Raw genomic sequence first — 19,628 nt, forward strand, 5'->3', positions numbered from 1 at the left:
ACCTCCGCTCCCTCTTTTGATTGTGTATGTTCGGGCATTCGAACCTTTTCTTACCCGCCTTTTACAAACTATGGTCGGACATTCAAACCTTCTTGTGGCCGAACACATCCACTTCTGCTTGTGATGATGTATAGTTGGGCATTCACACCTTTTCTTACCCATTTTTCAGTAATTATTGGTGGACATTCAGACCTTCTTGCAGCTGAACACCTCCGCTCCCGCTTTTGATGGTGTATAGTCGGGCTTTCGAGCCTTTTCTTCAACGGTGTTTACAAATTATGGTTGGAAATTCAGACCTTGCAGCCGAACACCTCCGCTCCCTCTTTTGATCATACATTGTCGGGCATTCGCACCTTGTCTTACCCGCTTTTTACAAACCATGGTCGGACTTTCACACCTTCTTGTAGCCGAACAACTCCGCTCCCGCTATTGATTGTGTACAGTCCGGTTTTTTAACCTTTTCTTACCCGCTTTTTACCAACTATGGTCGGACATTCGCAGCATCTTACAGTGGAACACCTCCGCTCCCTCTTTTGATGGTGTATGTTCGGGCATTCGAACTTTTTCTTACCCGCTTTTTACAAACTATGGTCGGACATTCAAACCTTCTTGTAGCAGAACACATCCACTTCTTCTTTTGATGATGTATGGTTGGGCATTCGCACCTTTTCTTACCCATTTTTCAGGAATTATGGGTGGATATTCACACCTACTTGCAGTCGAACAGCTCTGCTCCCACTTTTGATTATGTTTGGTTGGATATTCGAACCTTTTCTTAACTGCTTTTTACAAACTTTGGTCGGACGTTCACACCTTCTTGCAGCCGAACACCTCCGCTTCCGCTTTTGATGGTATATATTCGGGCATTCGAACCTTTTCTTACCCACTTTTTACCAACTATGGTCGGACTTTCACACCGTCTTTCAAGTGTAACACCTCCGCTCCCTCTTTTGATGGTGTATGTTCGGGCATTCGCACCTTTTCTTACCCGCTTTTTACAAACTATGGTCGTACATTCAAACCTTGTAGCCGAAAACCTCCACTCCCTCTTTTGATCATACTTTGTCGGGCATTCGCACCTTTTCTTACCCGCTTTTTACAAACTATGCTCGGACATTCAAACCTTCTTGTAGCCAAACACATCCACTCCTGCTTTTGTTGATGTATGGTTGGACATTCGCACCTTTTCTCACCCGCTTTTTGCAAACTATGGTCGGCCATTCACAGCTTCCTCTCCACCATACTTGTATGGTGGGATATTCACACCCACTTGCATCCGAAGACCTCCGCCCCCACTTTTGTTGATATTTAGCCGATCATTCGCACCTTACCCGCTTTTGGCAAACTATGGCCTTCTTGCAGCCAAAAACCTCTGATCTCGCTTTTGATGATGTAAGGTTGGGCATTCAGACCTTGCTTCACCTGCTTTTCACCAAATATAGTCGGACATTCACACCTTCTTGCAGCCGAACACTTCCGCTCCACCTTTTAGTTTTCTATGGGGCATTCACACCTTTTTTTACACCGCATTTTATAAAAACACCACAGGAACACCGTATTGAGGCTTTGTTCTGACCGCTCATTCGGTGTCGCGTTTCTTTCAAGCAATTCTCCTGGTTAGCCCACACTCGGCTCGCTCCCAGAGCCATGTTAAAGTCTGCTTCGCATTCACTCTCTTTTCTCAGCAGATTAAAGAAACTTCCATCCTGCACCGCTGTTTGCTTTTTCACAAGAGCAGAGGAGAGCGCACCGTTCCCAGCGGCACTGCAGTACCGGGTCGATGCTTGGAGTGAACGGAGCAAGCTCCTTTTTCAACTCCTATTGATAAAAATCCATTTAATATGTAGTCCTTGCATAGACATATAACATATTAAACTGATAAGTACAGATACTACACTTGATCTTAGCCAAAATGCCGAGAAGCGATAACTGTCCACTGGTTCACGTCCGAGGGCCCTTCCTGGCACAATCCGCACTTGTAGCGGTGTTCGTTTTATGGCCATAGTGTCACTTTGCACCTCCGCCCACCCGCTGCACTGAGCACTCTTCAACCCTTTTAAATGGCATAACTTTACACTACCGCACGCTCCAGCGAGCACCATTCAAGCAACATCGGCACAGTCGCAACAAGTGAGGCGACTCTACTCAGAGAAGTCACTCTGCGCAGTAACAAGATTTCTTTTGCACAGACAGAAAGGGCTTCACCCGCAAAGGTAAAGCCTGCCAAAAATAGAAACAACTCATTAGTGCTGCTCTACACGGAAGTCTTTAGTAAAAGGCGAAAGACTTGTACATTATGAAGAGAAACCAGTGTATGATTATCCATCACTGCGGGAGCAGGGCATCAGGCTAGTTGGCATAGCCACCTTCCCCATGGTGAGCTTTGCTTGGTTGAGACGCTTGCTCCCCCCCCTTGCTCCTCGGCTGACCAAGTAGGAACAATCGGGCCATATTCGATGGCTGCCTTGTCTTTTACTCTGTGCAAAAGACAAGGCAGCCACAAACAACACGGGAACACCGTGTTGAGGCTTTGATCTGACTGCTCATTCGGTGTCGCGTTTCTTTCAAGCAATTCTCCCAGTTAGCCCGCACTCGGCTCGCTCCCAGAACCGTGTTAAAGTCTGCTTCGCATTCACTCTCTTTTATCAGCAGATTAAAAGAAAGTTTCATCTTAGGCTCCCTGAAACTTCCATCCTGCACCGCTGTTTGCTTTTTCACAAGAGCAGAGGAGAGCGCACCGTTCCCAGCGGCACTGCAGTACCGGGTCGATGCTTGGAGTGAACGGAGCAAGCTCCTTTTTCAACTCCTATTGATACAAATCCATTTAATATGTAGTCTCGCATAGAGGACATATCAGACATTCAATTCAATTCAATTCAATTCAATTTTATTTATATAGCGCCAGATTACAACAATTGTCATCTCAAGGCACTTAAGTAATATAGTCCAATTCAAGCCAATTGGAATTCAATTCATTGTAATCATGATCCAATTAATTCATATAGAGCCAATTCAAAAAATTAATATCCTAGCTAAGGAAACCAACAGATTGCACCGAAACGTGTCTTCAGTCCAATCTCCCGTCCTGAGCGTGCCTGTGGCAACTGTGGAAAGGAACGACTCCCTTTTAACAGGAAGAAACCTCTGGCAGAACCAGACTCAGGAAGGGTGGCCATCCGCCTCGACCAGCTGGGGTTTAAGAAGATAAGAACAGATACTACACTTGATCTTAGCCAAAAGGCCGAGAAGCGATAACTGTCCACTGGTTCACGTCCGAGGGCCCTTCCTGGCACAATGCGCACTTGTAGCGGTGTTCTTTTTATGGCCATAGTGTCACTTTGCACCTCCGCCCACCCGCTGCACTGAGCACTCTTCAGCCCTTTTAAATGGTATAACTTTACACTACCACACGCTCCAGCGAGCACCATTCAAGCAACAACTTTGCACTCCAGCTTCGAACATCGGCACAGTCGCAACAAGTAAGGCGACTCTACTCAGAGAAGTCACTCTGCACAGTAACAAGATTTCTTTTGCACAGACAGAAAGGGCTTCATCCGCAAAGGTAAAGCCTGCCAAAAATAGAAACAACTCATTAGTGCTGCTCAACGTTGTACTTTGCAGTAAAAGAAAGAGCAAATCTAATGTTTCAGGAATCCGAGAATAAGCTTACTTTCATGAGTTCTTCACGATTTCGGATTTTGCTATAAAATGAATTCCTTCACTCAAACTAAATTAAAACTGCTAAACCGCTAATCTGTTACATACAAGGCAGATGTCAAATTCACCGAAATAGGATCTAAGGGTATTTGGCCAATCGAGCTGTAGCAGCTTCGGTAAAAGAGTATAAGTTGAAGAGTTTGTGAATAAAGGTGTGCGCACACATAGTGAGTTGTAGGAAAATAGGCAGGGAGCAATGCCGGCTGGGGTATATGTTCTTGTATGTTGTCTGACTGTTTGATTTGAATGTGTTGTGTAAGTGTCCTGTTGAATGTTACATGTTTGGGCTTTGACACGCTTCACTGTGGTTGTTAACTGTGTGGTGTGTCCTGAAATGTTATATGTTTGGGCTGTGTGACATGCTTAATGCTTTTCAGTAGCAACCCACTTATTCATATATAGCAACTGACAACATAAGAAGTCCGGACATACTTTGATAGTAGTTGTAGAAGTATCCTTATTGATAATAGATAAACTAATTCATAGTGATAGAACAGTAGATGAACAGGTGCCTGCACATGTCTCATGAAAATAAAATGGGTGTATGATTGCTGACGGCAGAGCAATACTGCCAAACTTATGAGTTCTTGTGGCAAACTTGATTCAGTGTCTTGACGTGTATACGCTGTTTTGCTGACTTGTCACAAGAAACAAAGTGTGTTTGATAAGATCCGACCATTTTATTACGGGAGGATCAGTATGTATGGATTCTGATGTGACTGATAAACCCATTCGTATCTTAAGCATAATCTAATACGTGAGACAACGCCCTGGCACACAATCAAAAAAAAAAAAGAGAGAGAGCGGTTTTGTGTCCCCACAGTCCATAATGTAGAAAAGAGAGAAAAAAGCCTTTCTGATTTGGTGTGTGTGCTCACAGTGCAGAGTGTAGAGAAAAGAGAGAAAAGAAAGCCGTTTTGGTGTCACGGGTGTTGTGACTTACACACACACATTTCTGAATTGAGAAAGGAAATTATTTTAGAGAAAGCACTAGAGTTTAGATCCCACATTTGTTGATAGGCATTCATTTAATTTTTCTTTTAATCAGTTTTAAAGTGAATACTAACTGAGAAATGAAAAAGGTGAAGAGTTTAGAAGCTTGGTTCAAGAGCAAAACTTGGTTTATGATCAGCTGAGTCTCTAAACAGAACAGCAAAGGGCTTCATCGAACATTTAAAAAAGATTCAGATTGTTAGAATATCCAGAATTTATAGGAATGGTGGTGATTACTCTTATTTTCTAGAATGGAAATAACTGCACCATGTCTGTTTTATGAATTTAAGGGGCTAAAAAGTTTTGTTCTCGTTTTTCTATGATTAACCGAATGTATGTGAGAGTCCAAACAGACAGAAGGGCCGAGCGCTGGACCTTCCAAAAAAGATGAGACAGGCTGGACCTGTGCCATACTAGTTAAGACCTGCCTGTGGATAACAGGTTCATTAAACTCTCACACACACAAACTCACACACGTTCGCACACATACACCCATACACACACACCTTCTTGAACTTGCTGCAAGATTAAACATTTGCATTAACTGACTCCAGCAACTCTGAGTCTCATTGAGAGACTTTTCTCAACAATTGGGTCCTCAAACCAGATCTCAACGTTTTTTCCGCTTTCCAGGGTCGGAGCTGAAACCGTGCACGGGGGAGTCCAGTACTCCTAATGAAAGACCCCCTGCTGAATTGCGGTAATTAGGGGCCAGTGTCCACTGAAAGGGGGAAACAGGGACGAGATCGTACTTTTGAATCAATGGCCAGAAGCCATTGGCAGTGCAGGCATCAACAATAATGGTGTTATTTCACCCATTAACACTTAAGGTACCTCATGCAGTGGCTGTGATATGGTTACTTAACAAAATATCTTTACCAGACATCTCTCCTACATAACAGTTCTTCTTTCACAGCCACACCTTGTTGTCGAGAGATGTGCTACACTTAATCCATCCACACTGCTACCTACCCCACAGATGGAAAGCCTCATGATTGCATGTCAGAAATAACCATCAGTGTTTTACCCAGGCCAGACTTAACTGATATACGTTATGAAAATGCAGAAATAACTATATTTATTCAACAGGTCAAGCAAAAAACCCTGATGGCACAAATGCTACAGGATTTGCAGTAGTAACAGAAACTGAAGTTTTCTTAAAACAACCACTACCAAAAAATTACTCTGTTCAAGCAGTCGAATTGGTAGCTTTAACTGAAGCTTGTAAATTAAATAACAAAAAGGTTGTTAACGTTTACACTGACAGTCAGTATGCCTTCTCAACTGTACATGTGTTAACACAGCATTGGAAAAACAGGTATGTTGACATCCACAGCTAAATGTATAAACTACAAATATTTTAGCATTATTAGATGTTATTCAATTGCCATCTACAATAGACTCGTATGAATGACCGGAAGGAAAACCATACTGCCAAAGAATTTGTTTAAATATGCTGCAGTATTGAGCCACGGACCATGTCATGTCTCAACAGGAGGGATGGAAGCAATAATGAACAAGGTTTTTACAGCATATGGTTTTACTAATTATTGAATTTTTTTTTTTAGAATAAATAAATGAATAAAGTTTTGTCTAGCAGGTCAAATATGTGCAAAATACATTCCACAGGGCAATCTAAGACCAAAACGAAGATAATTCCCTAAGCCAGTGTATCTTTTTCAACATATTTGTTTGTATTTCATTATTTCATTATTGTGTAGATTTCATTGAACTAAATTAATGTTAAGGGAAACGATTCTGCTCAGTGACAACAGAGGTTTTTACCAAATGGTCTGAAATATTTCCATGTGCACAAGCAGATGCACTCTCAGTAGCAAAATCACGCGTAAAATAACTCATTTCTAGATTTGAAATTCCTGAAAAGATCTTCAGTGATAATTTGACACACTTTGTAAACTATGTCATCTCACTGATGGCAAAGAACTTAAAATAGATCTTAGAAACCACTGTGATATAGAAGGTTTCGCTAACACATTGGAATTGTTTTACTATTTACATATGCATGTGCAGTGAAGAATTGCTTGCTGCTGATAAATGCAAAGAAGAACAGCTTACACATAGATGCTCACATATAGGCTGCTGAATGCAATGAAGACCTGCTTATCCAGTAAAGTTCAATGTCAATGTGTAATATTCAATTAGGATTTGCAAAACAGTGAAGTTAAACAATGAATGGGTCCATAGTCGGTATGAGAAGACTACAGGAATATTTACCTGGGTGTACGTTCAAACAGAGATGAGAAAATTGCGATAAATTATTGTTTGTTTGTTTGTTAGTATGTATATGAATGTTATGTGTATAAACTGTGTTGAGTTGTAGTTACTCAGTAGTGTCTCAGTGAAACAACCGACGGGGGAAGCCTTGCGGTGACAACAAAAGCAGTGTTTTACTGATCAGTCAAGTTGCTCCAGTGTACTCCATACAAACTGGTTGGCTACTGAAGGGATAGAAAATGGGGAATACTTGTTTTAAAGCAAACAAGGAATTAGATGGGAAAAATACATGTTTTAACGGGACCCAGACAATATTATATAGATGTCGCCACTGAAGTAAAGAACATTTACGTGGGATGGTGTGAGGGTCCTCGTTTGGCTGACGTTCGCCGATATGCTCGCCATGCTCAGAACCAAGTTGAGACGCGTAAGACAACCAAAAGGGACAAGTGTGAAAAGGAGCTGCATTTGGCAACCATGACCATGTATTACGCAGTTGGTGTAAACAGAGGACGAGGCCGAAGTCGAAGACGTGGACGTGTGGGAGAGGAGGTCGAAATGGGCCACGCCAGAGCTGTGATCCGAATATTTGTTTTTACTGTGGCCAGACTGGACACTGGAAGAAGGACTGTCCACAGCTAAAAAGTGATGAAATTGGGCAAAAGGCTGACTGAGGGTGGGAGGCAGGTTCTGGACGTCACGCGGCAGCGGAGCCTCCACTAATGGGTGATAGCACAAACACACTCACACATTTTTCCTGCTCTGTGTAGTGAAGCAACGCTTGCCGACTGTGATTCACGTAGTAAAGTTTTGCATGCTATTTCCGTCCTAGAGCAAAGATATTTCTCTCAGAATATAGGAACTTATGTTCATCAGTAGTGACGTCAGGGGAGTTTGATTGTCCTCCAAAGTTAAGTGGAAACCACGTTTACTGTATGTCTGCATCAGGCCAGGTTGTGAAGGAGAAAATGACAATGCCCATTGCGTGTTGTCACTCCCGATGAGCTCTCCTTCAAACACTCATTTTTGTTATCAGAGTTGTGTCCCATTAACCTGATGGGCTGTGATCTCATGTGTAAATTAGGCATTATTTTAACTTCTACACCAGAGGGTGTTAAGGTTATGTTACAGCCTGACAAAGTTTTCACAGCAGTGCAGTTTGATTCATCGGCACTTACATATGCTTATGAGTGGAAACTTCCCAGCTCTCCTTTTTCACAACAACTAGTGGAAGAAGCAAAAGCGTTAGTTTCACCCCTTTCTGATTTCATGCAACCTACTGATTTGCACTGCACATCACACATTTCTTTGGGGCCTGACAATGACTATGAGAAGAAGTGAAAAAATATGTGCGCCTACTTTATTGGCTGTGTCGCTCACTCCAGAGCACTTCGATTTTTTTAATGTTTGTGGTACTCGCCCTCACATTTCCTTGGCCAAACGTACACACTGGCAGTGACAAGGTGTGGGAGAGTTTGTTGCGACATGTCAGAAAGAAATGGAGTGGACCGTTTCACCTGCTGATCCAAATTTGATGTTTTCTGAACGATTGTCAGCATACAAAAAAACATTTTTGAGTACAATGCATTGTCAAAGAACTGTGGACTTAATTCCTACCACAGAATCACATTTTGAAGCATGTTTTTTATCTGAAACAGATTTGTCTTCGATACCCATGTTGGCTGAAGTGCCCAATGATCTTTGGGCTAAGAGCAAATATGATGTGGGGTTGATAAAAGGCTGTGAACCAGTAATTGTCACCCCTAAATCAGACTTTTGTCCATGTAAAAAACAATACTCTTTTAAGCCTGAAGCAATTAAAGGGATTAAACCTGTTTTTCAATCTTTTCAGAAAACAGGCGTTATTGTTCCTTTTGAAAATTCACCTGTGCTTACTCCATTGTTTCCTGTTAAAAAGATTAAAGATGCTGGCCAGCCAGATGAATGGCGTTTTGTACAGGACCTCCAAGCGGTGAATGCTAAAGTTTAGCCACATGCTCCTACTGTGCCCAACCCACACACTATTTTGTCTCAAATTACATCAGATGCACAGTTTTTCTCAGTGGTTGACTTGTCGCCAGTGCACCCTGATAGCCCATTTTGGTTTGCTTTTTAGTTTGAAGGGAGATCTTGGACTTTTACCCGGTTATGCCAGGGGTACTGTGAAAGTCCCACTATTTACAATGCTGCCCTCAAAGCTAGTCTGGATTAACTTCAATCAACCACAGGTTCTGCTCTTTTGCAGTATGTGGATGACATCCTTTTATGTAGTCCATCTAAACAACAGTGTGAAAAAGACCAAATGACTCAAATAACTTTCTTGCTTTCAAAATCTTTCCTCTAGTGACGCTGACTTAGAGAGGGATGAAGATAATCATGTTTAATTGTTCATGTTTTGATTGTTTATCATTGGACCCTTTATTACTATGATGCCTGCATTTTAAACTCACGTTGTGTGCAAATGCAGGCTGATGTTTTACAGATAAAGTTATTATTTTCCTTGTTTCTTTTGGGTTGATTAATATAATGGTATTATTATAATCAAAAGGGAGGAATGTAATGGAAAATAATTCTTATATGCATTGTATTGAGTGTTACTGTGTATAACCTGCAAATGACCGAGCTGCAAGGTACCACCCTGCCCTGTTTTCTTAAATTCCTCTTTACAATGGTGGGCTTGTTATAATGAGATAGCTGCACTTTAGGGGGGACAGGGTTAGGCTGGTATTTACGAGTGTGTCTGGGTAACCTCAACTGATGGTTGGGGAGGAAAGTTAGAAGAACAATCAATTATACCCAAAAACAGATGACGTGATGAGCGGGCAATATAACTGTGTGTTTTTGCTTCAGTGGTCAGAGCAACTCTGTATTCTGTACTGTGTTGTTCTCTCTTGCAAGATATTATTATTAAAGCCTCTTATCTCCTCACAAGAAAATAACTGACTCCCCAAATGCAAGTGTCAAGACAAATGATCAAACTTCTCCAAGCTTCAGTCTGCAGAGAAGTACAAGACAGGGTTGCTCACTTTCTCCCTCACTTTTTGCTATTTTCATCAAACCTTTAGCAGCTGCTATCAGACAAGATAGAAATATTAAAGACATCCAACCCCAAAATATTGAGCATAAAATAAGTCTTTATGCTGATGATGTATTACTTTTCCTTCAGAACTCACAGACGTCTCTCACTCACGATCACACTCATAAATAAATTCTCAGCACTTTCTGACTACTCTATCAATTGGTCTAAGACCACAGTTCTGCCCATTAACTGTAGGGTCCAGAATATACCTGCGATCACTTTACAGTCAGGAAATATTAGATATTTAGGCATAAACATTTCCTCCAGGCTCTCAGAGCTAACAAAGCTAATTTATGTGCAATTATTAAAGACAGTAGAGGACAATCTCTCTCGTTGGAAGTCCTTACCTATATCACTTATGGGGAGAGTTACAACCATTAAAATGATGATACTACCAAAAGTTAACTATTTGTTCTCAATGATCCCCATAAAACCAACCTGCTACTTGGTTTAAGTCACTAGATTCATGCATCTCCAAATTTCTGTGGAAAAACAAACCACCACGTATTAGTTTAAAAACCCTACAGAAGACCAAGGACAGTGGTGGATTAGATTTACCTAATTTTCAGCACTATTCCTTAGCCAATAGGTTACGGTATATATCAAAATGGTTTAAACCTAGCCCAATAGATGAACATGGATAAATATAGAACAAGCATTGTGTGATAATCTGGAAATCTCTGACCTGCCACTTATTAGTCAAAACGTAAAAAATCACAAATGTTTCAAAAGCATTAACATCAGCACCTCTCTGACAGCCTGGTGGGAATTTCTTAAAATAACAAAGTCTTCACTTGTCTAAGCTTACACCCATCTGGAACAATCCTGACATCCTGCAAAACAAAAAAATGCTAAACTTTACTCTCTGGAAGATCAAAGGAATCAAACATCTGGAACATATAATCCAAAATGGACATTTTATTTCATTTGATGAGCTCATATCACAACATGAGATAGGCAGCAATAAATTCCTAGAATATCAACAACTTAAGTCTATAATAACAAAGAAATATATCCTCCACCAACCAGACTTACAACTCCCGATTAGGGTAGTAGAATTTCTAAGCATCTGCACCCCAAAACTACTATCAAAAATATATAAATTATTGTCTAAGATAGATGACACAATGTCTCTACCGTCCTCAAAATGGGAGGCAGATTTATCCATCAGTTCTAGTCATAGCTTCTGGCCACATATATGTTTGAACACCTTCAGAATGACTCGAAATCCTAATTTACAGCTCATACAATACAAAATTCTTCATAGAACACACTATACAGGACAAAGGATGTTCAGGATGGGTCTAACACACTCAAACATCTGCTCACATTGCACAGATAACACACCTGATGATTATGCACACGCTTTGTGGTTTTGTGCGCCTGTCCAGAGGTTCTGGCTTGAAGTCTGTGCGGACCTATCAACATGACTAAAGTGTAGCATTCCTGCATGCCCCACACTGTGCATACTGGGTGACTTAGATAACATCAATGTGGAATTTAGCTTAGCACACATGATCCTCACAGTGTTATGTATAGCAAAGAAAACTATTCTCATGAACTGGAAAGCGAAGAACAATCTGTGTATTAACCAGTTTAGAAATTTTCTTTTAGATTATATTAGCATGGAAACAATGTCTGCTTCCTCAAAACATCAATTGGCTGAATTTAATTCTCTCTGGTCCCTTCTGATTAGCTTGATCACATAGTGGTGGTGGTGGGTTGCTGTCCCGTCGCTCTGGGCGGTTGGGTGTGTGCTGGGGGGGGCTGTGTGGCTTCGGGCGTCTGGTGGTCTCTCGGGTCGTGGGGAAATACAGCAGCCCTGTATTATTGCTTCCTGTGAAATCAAGATACAATGTGCACATGCTGGTTACAAATAAGAAAATACAAACAACAAACAGTTTCTTCCATGGTTCACAGCATGTGTATGATCATCTTCATCGCTGGTCTCAGTAAGGATGTTTCAATCTTCGGTGTCAGAGGTTACTAGCACTTAACACACCGGTGGAGTACAGCTTTTACTGCTGACTCTTATCTTTGTCCTTCCGGGCGTGTTGGTTAGGCTGATGTATGTCAGGGTGGAAGTCATCTACTGGTTCTGGTACCTTCTTACAGTGACTGGCATGAATCCAGGTTGCTCTCTCTGCAACTTTAACAGCTGTGTGAGTGACCAGTAGCACCTGGAACGGGCCTTGCCAACGTTTGGACTTCCAATGTTTCCTGCGAAGTTCCTTCACCACCTGTCATCTGGTTGGAGTGGTGTGTTTTCTGTGGCTGGAAGGGCTGCTTTTACTGCCTGTGAAACTTGAGATAGAACAGTGGAAAGGTTTCGACAGTAAGACAACATAGCATCATCACAAACAGTTGTGGAAGGGAGGGGTCTGGTTACAGGTCCCAATCCCAGGTTAGGAGGTCTGCCAAATAAAATTTCAAATGGGCTGAGATTCACTTGAGCTCTGATTCTCATTCTCATGTAGGTAAGCACAATAGGTAATGCTTTTGTCCATGGCAGACCTGTTTCTTCACAACATTTGGCTAACTTGGACTTTAATGTACCATTTTCTCTTTCCACAGCACCTCCACTCTGTGGATGATAAGCACAATGTGTGCGCAAGCTTATTCCCAGGAATTTACCAACCTCAGTCAATGCAGTGTTTACAAAATGTGTGCCATTATCACTGCTGATCTTCTCTGGAATGCCCCATCTAGGAATGATTTCTGTTTAGCAGTGCTTTAGTCACTGCATTACTGTTTGCATGTTTTGCAGGGAAAACTTCAACCCATTTACTAAACACGTCCACTATTACTAGTGCATATTTCTTTCCTTCAGCTGGTGTGAGTTCAACAAAATCCATCATCAAATGTTCAAAAGGTTTCTCTGGTGGAGGGTGTGCAACTTGCGATGTGTGTAATGCCTTTCCTACATTATGTGTGGCACAAACCATACATGACTGACAGTATTTTTGCGCATATGAACTGAACCCTTTTGTGAACCACTGAGCAGTGAGTGCATTCAGCATCCCCCCTTTTGACACATGGTTCAACCCATGTGTCAATTTTGAAAAATGAGGAAAAAAATGTTTAGGTAGACAGGGTTCACCATCAGGTCCCATCCAAACACCATCCGTATGAGTTGCACCCACAGAGGACCAAATGCGTCCAGAGGACCAAATTTCATCTGCAGAGGCAAAAGTTTGCAAAGCATGGAGATCTGTGAGGGAGTCTTTTGCCTGCAAAGAGAGGGAAGCGAAAACAGGAAAAAAATTAGCTGCTTGCTTAGCTGCAGCATCAGCTCTGGCATTGCCACAAGCAACAGGATCGTCTGAGTTAGTGTGAGCCGCACACTTACAGACCGAGATTGCTGTAGGCAAAAGGATCGCATCAAGAAGATCAGAAACCTGCTTGGAGTTCAGAATAGTTTTACCATCTGATTTAAGGAAATGCCTGTGTTTCCACAGCGCACCAAAGTCATGAACAACACCAAAAGCATATCTGGAATCTGTGTAAATAGTGACAGACTTACCAGCTGCCAACTTACAAGCTTCAGTAAGTGCAATAAGCTCAGTAGTTTGAGCAGAGAAATGTTTAGGAAGAGAACCAGACAACAAAGTGTCATGTGAAGAACATACTGCAAACCAAACACAGTTAGTACCTGTGGCTGGATCACGCAAAGCTGATCCATCTACAAAAAGAATCATGTCAGAGTTTGGAAGAGGAGTCTCTAAAAGATCAGGTCGGGGTGTACAAACTTGTTCCAAAACAGCTTCACAGTCATGAGGCTCCCCATCCTCAGGAGTCGGAAGCAAAGTAGCAGGATTCAGAACAGTACAATGTTTAACAGTGACATTTGGCATATCACGGAGCACAGAGGTGTATCTGAGCCAACAAGCAGTTGAAAGATGTGAAGTTTTCTGCTCGAGAAGAATAATGGCAACAGCATGAGGAACCAAAACAGTCAAATTAGCGTAGCCCACAATATCTTGGGAGGCCAGGACAGCTTTCTCTGCAGCTGCAACAGCACGAAGACAACCAGGCAGGCCTGCAGCCACAGAGTCCAGTTTTGCTGAGAAATGAGCCACTGGCCTTTGCCTGCCCCATGTTCCTGCATAAGAACAGATGTCATACAACCATGCTTGTCATCAACTGCCTGTATGAAAGGTTTATGAGGATCTGGAATGCCAAGTGTTGGTGCTGTTTGAAGAGCCAGCTTAAGCTGACTAAAGGCTGATTCAGCCTCAGGAGTCCATGGAACACGATCAGCTGACTGGAGCTGCATGTCAGAACTGCAGCTGCCTTTACCATGGATAAGAGCACCTAAGAGAGCTTCGAGAAAAGAGTAGTTAGGAATAAAGTTCCTGCAGTAAGATGTTATACCTAAGAATGACATAAGCTGTTTTTTAGTAACCGGTTTAGGAATGATCTGAACTGCAGCAACATGTTTAGGAGAAAGTGAGCGCCCATCCTTAGAAATCACATGACCCAAAAAGGTGACTTCGTCCTGTACAAACTGTAACTTAGAAAGGCTGGCTTTATGGCCATAAGAAGGAAGATGTTTCAACAGATTCACTGTCTTTTTCACACTGTTGTTTAGATGGACTACATAAAAGGATGTCATCCACATACTGCAAAAGAGCAGAGCCTGTGGTTGATTGAAGTTAATCCAGACTAGCTTTGAGGGCAGCATTGTAAATAGTGGGACTTTCACAGTACCCCTGGCATAACCGGGTAAAAGTCCAAGATCTCCCTCCAAACTAAAAAGCAAACCAAAATGGGCTATCAGGGTGAGAAAAACTGTGCATCTGATGGAATTTGAGACAAAATAGTGTGTGGGTTGGGCACAGTAGGAGCATGTGGCTGAACTGCAGCATTCACCGCTTGGAGGTCCTGTACAAAACGCCATTCATCTGGCTGGCCAGCATCTTTAATCTTTTTAACAGGAAACAATGGAGTAAGCACAGGTGAATTTTCAAAAGGAACAATAACGCCTGTTTTCTGAAAAGATTGAAAAACAGGTTTAATCCCTTTAATTGCTTCAGGCTTAAAAGGGTATTGTTTTTTACATGGACAAAAGTCTGATTTAGGGGTGACAATTACTGGTTCACAGCCTTTTATCAACCCCACATCATATTTGCTCTTAGCCCAAAGATCATTGGGCACTTCAGCCAACATGGGTATCGAAGACAAATCTGTTTCAGATAAAAAACATGCTTCAAAATGTGATTCTGTGGTAGGAATTAAGTCCACAGTTCTTTGACAATGCATTGTACTCAAAAATGTTTTTTTCTATGCTGACAATCGTTCAGAAAACATCAAATTTGGATCAGCAGGTGAAACAGTCCACTCCATTTATTTCTGACATGTAGCAACAAACTCTCCCACACCTTGTCACTGCCAGTGTGTACGTTTGGCCAAGGAAATGTGAGGGCGAGTACCACAAACATTAAAAAAATCGAAGTGCTCTGGAGTGAGCGACACAGCCAATAAAGTAGGCGCACATATTTTTTCACTTCTTCTCATAGTCATTGTCAGGCCCCAAAGAAATGTGTGATGTGCAGTGCAAATCAGTAGGTTGCATGAAATCAGAAAGGGGTGAAACTAACACTTTTGCTTCTTCCACTAGTTGTTGTGAAAAAGGAGAGCTGGGAAGTTTCCACTCATAAGCATATGTAAGTGCCGATGAATCAAACTGCACTGCTGTGAAAACTTTGTCAGGCTGTAACATAACCTTAACACCCTCTGGTGTAGAAGTTAAAATAATGCCTAATTTACACATGAGATCACAGCCCATCAGGTTAATGGGACACAACTCTGATAACAAAAATGAGTGTTTGAAGGAGAGCTCATTGGGAGTGACAACACGCAATGGGCATTGTCATTTTCTCCTTCACAACCTGGCCTGAGGCAGACATACAGTAAACGTGGTTTCCACTTAACTTTGGAGGACAATAAAACTCCCCTGACGTCACTACTGATGAACATAAGTTCCCATATTCTGAGAGAAATATCTTTGCTCTAGGACGGAAATAGCATGCAAAACTTTGCTACGTGAATCACAGTCGGCAAGCGTTTCTTCACTACACAGAGCAGGAAAAATGTGTGAGTGTGTTTGTGCTATCACCCATTAGTGGAGGCTCCGCTGCCGCGTGACGTCCAGAACCTGCCTCCCACCCTCAGTCAGCCTTTTGCCCAATTTCTTTGGTTGCCCGCTCATCACGTCATCTGTCTTTGGTTGATAGTTGATTGTTCTTCTAACTTTCCTCCTAAATTTCATCACTTTTCAGCTGTGGACAGTCCTTCTTCCAGTGTCCAGTCTGGCCACAGTAAAAACAAATATTCGGATCATAGCTCTGATCCCACACGTCCACGTCTTCGACTTCGGCCTCGTCCTCTGTTTACACCAACTTCGTAATACATGGTCATGGCTGCCAAATGCAGCTCCTTTTCACACTTGTCCCTTTTGGTTGTCTTACGCGTCTCAACTTGGTTATGAGCATGGCGAGCATATCGGCGAACGTCAGCCAAACGAGGACCCTCACACCATCCCACGTAAATGTTCTTTACTTCAGTGGCGACATCTGGCATATTTTCTTCTGAGGAGATAAGAGGCTTTAATAATAATATCTTGAAAGAGAGAACAACACAGTACAGAATACAGAGTTGCTCTGACCACTGAAGCAAAAACACACAGTTATATTGCCCGCTCATCACGTCATCTGTCTTTGGTTGATAGTTGATTGTTCTTCTAACTTTCCTCCTAAATTTCATCACTTTTCAGCTGTGGACAGTCCTTCTTCCAGTGTCCAGTCTGGCCACAGTAAAAACAAATATTCGGATCATAGCTCTGATCCCACACGTCCACGTCTTCGACTTCGGCCTCGTCCTCTGTTTACACCAACTGCGTAATACATGGTCATGGCTGCCAAATGCAGCTCCTTTTCACACTTGTCCCTTTTGGTTGTCTTACGCGTCTCAACTTGGTTATGAGCATGGCGAGCATATCGGCGAACGTCAGCCAAACGAGGACCCTCACACCATCCCACGTAAATGTTCTTTACTTCAGTGGCGACATCTGGCATATTTTCTTCTGAGGAGATAAGAGGCTTTAATAATAATATCTTGAAAGAGAGAACAACACAGTACAGAATACAGAGTTGCTCTGACCACTGAAGCAAAAACACACAGTTATATTGCCCGCTCATCACGTCATCTGTCTTTGGTTGATAGTTGATTGTTCTTCTAACTTTCCTCCTAAATTTCATCACTTTTCAGCTGTGGACAGTCCTTCTTCCAGTGTCCAGTCTGGCCACAGTAAAAACAAATATTGGGATCATAGCTCTGATCCCACACGTCCACGTCTTCGACTTCGGCCTCGTCCTCTGTTTACACCAACTGCGTAATACATGGTCATGGCTGCCAAATGCAGCTCCTTTTCACACTTGTCCCTTTTGGTTGTCTTACGCGTCTCAACTTGGTTATGAGCATGGCGAGCATATCGGCGAACGTCAGCCAAACGAGGACCCTCACACCATCCCACGTAAATGTTCTTTACTTCAGTGGCGACATCTGGCATGAGGCCTTTAATTATTGCATTGCATGCAATACTCTCCCATGGTCCTGATTCATTACCCAAATCCCTTGGTCTCTGATGACCGCTGTGCTTGCTGACTTCCTCAAGGAGGCGGTGTACAAAATCATCAGTCCCTTCACCGGGTTTCTGTTTGCAGGTGTAAATGTGGGACATATTGATTTTGGTTGGAAATTGAGTGGTGATGGCTTGACACAGTCTTTGGTTGGCTGCTTCATATTGAGCGTTATCATTATGTCCTCGTTCACTGTTGGTAGGTCGCAAATCCAGTTGTAGCATACTGGCCTCTATTTTGCAGAGGTCGGACGGTTTGAACTTTTTTGCCAATATGCGATGCAATTCAACCCCAGTCGGGCAGAATTGTGCGCAGAAATCTCGCAACTCGTCAGCAAAATGGGGTCCAGAAATCTCTGGATCTGGTAAGCATTGTTATGCTTCCATGATGTCAGTCTCAGTCCAGGGTCGATAAACCAGTAATGGTCCAGTGGGAACTGCAACTTTAACCATAGGCATGGTTTGAATCTGGTTTTGTTTTTTCTCACGTTTAGATCTCTGAAGTCCAGATTGTGGGTAAAGGATTTTTGTCACTTGCGTTAAAAGTTCTTGGGCAGGTACGCTGGAGAACCAAACGTCTTCCTTTTCCTCATCATCAGACCTATGTAGCTGATGTTGTGAGAATGATGGAATTTCTTCCCGAGGGAGGATGGAAGAAGTCCCTTCTTCCCGAGAGCCAGAGGCTTGTGGCAGGGCTGGCTGTTGTTGTTGCAGGCGTCGTGGAGGGCAGGAGTCCAGGTCTGGATCCGGCTAAATTATTATCATCATTCCGTCATGGCATTTGTTTAACATTTTCCTTTCTTTCTCTTAATACACTTTATTTTTTCCAAAATTCTATACCTTTCTTACTTCTTATTTAAACTTAATTTTCTTTTTTTTTGCTTCATCTCTTTCTCATATTTGCAAAACTTTTCTTCTAATTTTCTTATTTCTAACATACTAAAAGAACCTTCTGGTGGAAAACCTCTGGACCATATGTCTTTTTCATTTCATCATGCTTAGGTCCCCCGGTAGGGTCAAAAGTCTGAGACCTACTGTTTCCAATTCTCAGACTTGGAATGGGGAAATATATTCCTTCACTCAAAGGACGTCTCCAATGAGGACCTTAATCTGTACTCACACTTCTTCGGAGTACTTCACACTTCTTCGGACTGCTTCAAAAGTTTCACTTACCCATGAAATCTCTGTCTCACTAATGACACAACCGGGAAACCCTCTTTTATTCAAATAAAAACTAAAAAGCAGTCCTATCGTCTCAGACTATCATATTTCAAAAATGATCCCAGCGCTGGTATTCAAGAAAAGGACCTGCCAGTCCTCTCTCTCAGAAAAGCCCTTGGAGGTATGAGGCTGGAACAGCTACTTCAGTCCAGGCTGGCCATGCACTGCGATCCGGTCCAGAGACACCAGTCGAGGGATCCTGTTCGTGACGCCAAAATTGTGGTGGAAATTTAGTAACGCACAGAGTCAGTTATTTTCTTCTGAGGAGATAAGAGGCTTTAATAATAATACCTTGAAAGAGAGAACAACACAGTACAGAATACAGAGTTGCTCTGACCACTGAAGCAAAAACACACAGTTATATTGCCCGCTCATCACGTCATCTGTCTTTGGTTGATAGTTGATTGTTCTTCTAACTTTCCTCCCCAACCATCAGTTTAGGTTACCCAAAAGGAGTGTATTGCTCCATCACAAGTATGCTTCTTTCATATACAGGGTAATATGAAGAATTTTATGCCTGAAACCTATTAAGACATGCAAAAATATGAAGGACAAAGCAGTTTTAACTTGGTTTGAGTGAAGGAATTCATTTTATAACAAAATCTGAAATTGTGTAGAACTCGTGAAAATAAGCTTATTCTCGGATTCCTAAAGGTTCAGTGTTGTTCTTTCCTATCCTGCAAAGTACAACGTTCTTTTTTGTTTAAAGCTATTTAGACATGGATAAATATGAAGGACAAAGCA

The 19,628-nt window shown here is 42.1% G+C and overlaps 2 non-coding genes and 2 pseudogenes across 2 annotated transcripts; all 4 read right to left on the reverse strand.

The window, feature by feature from the left end:
• Positions 1–1,739: 1,739 nt before the first annotated feature.
• On the reverse strand, positions 1,740–1,927 carry LOC140287979 (U2 spliceosomal RNA). The gene has a single exon (XR_011911915.1). It is a non-coding gene; the product is annotated as a U2 spliceosomal RNA (small nuclear RNA).
• Positions 1,928–2,202: 275 nt separating this feature from the next.
• LOC140287975 (U5 spliceosomal RNA) lies at positions 2,203–2,316 on the reverse strand. The gene has a single exon (XR_011911911.1). It is a non-coding gene; the product is annotated as a U5 spliceosomal RNA (small nuclear RNA).
• A 411-nt stretch (positions 2,317–2,727) lies between these two features.
• Positions 2,728–2,861, reverse strand: LOC140287974 (U2 spliceosomal RNA; annotated as a pseudogene).
• A 302-nt stretch (positions 2,862–3,163) lies between these two features.
• LOC140287972 (U2 spliceosomal RNA) lies at positions 3,164–3,253 on the reverse strand (annotated as a pseudogene).
• Positions 3,254–19,628: the final 16,375 nt, after the last annotated feature.

This window comes from Leuresthes tenuis, unplaced genomic scaffold (assembly GCF_036924035.1).
Source record: "Leuresthes tenuis unplaced genomic scaffold, fLeuTen1.0.hap1 SCAF_194, whole genome shotgun sequence".
NCBI lineage: Eukaryota > Metazoa > Chordata > Actinopteri > Atheriniformes > Atherinopsidae > Leuresthes > Leuresthes tenuis.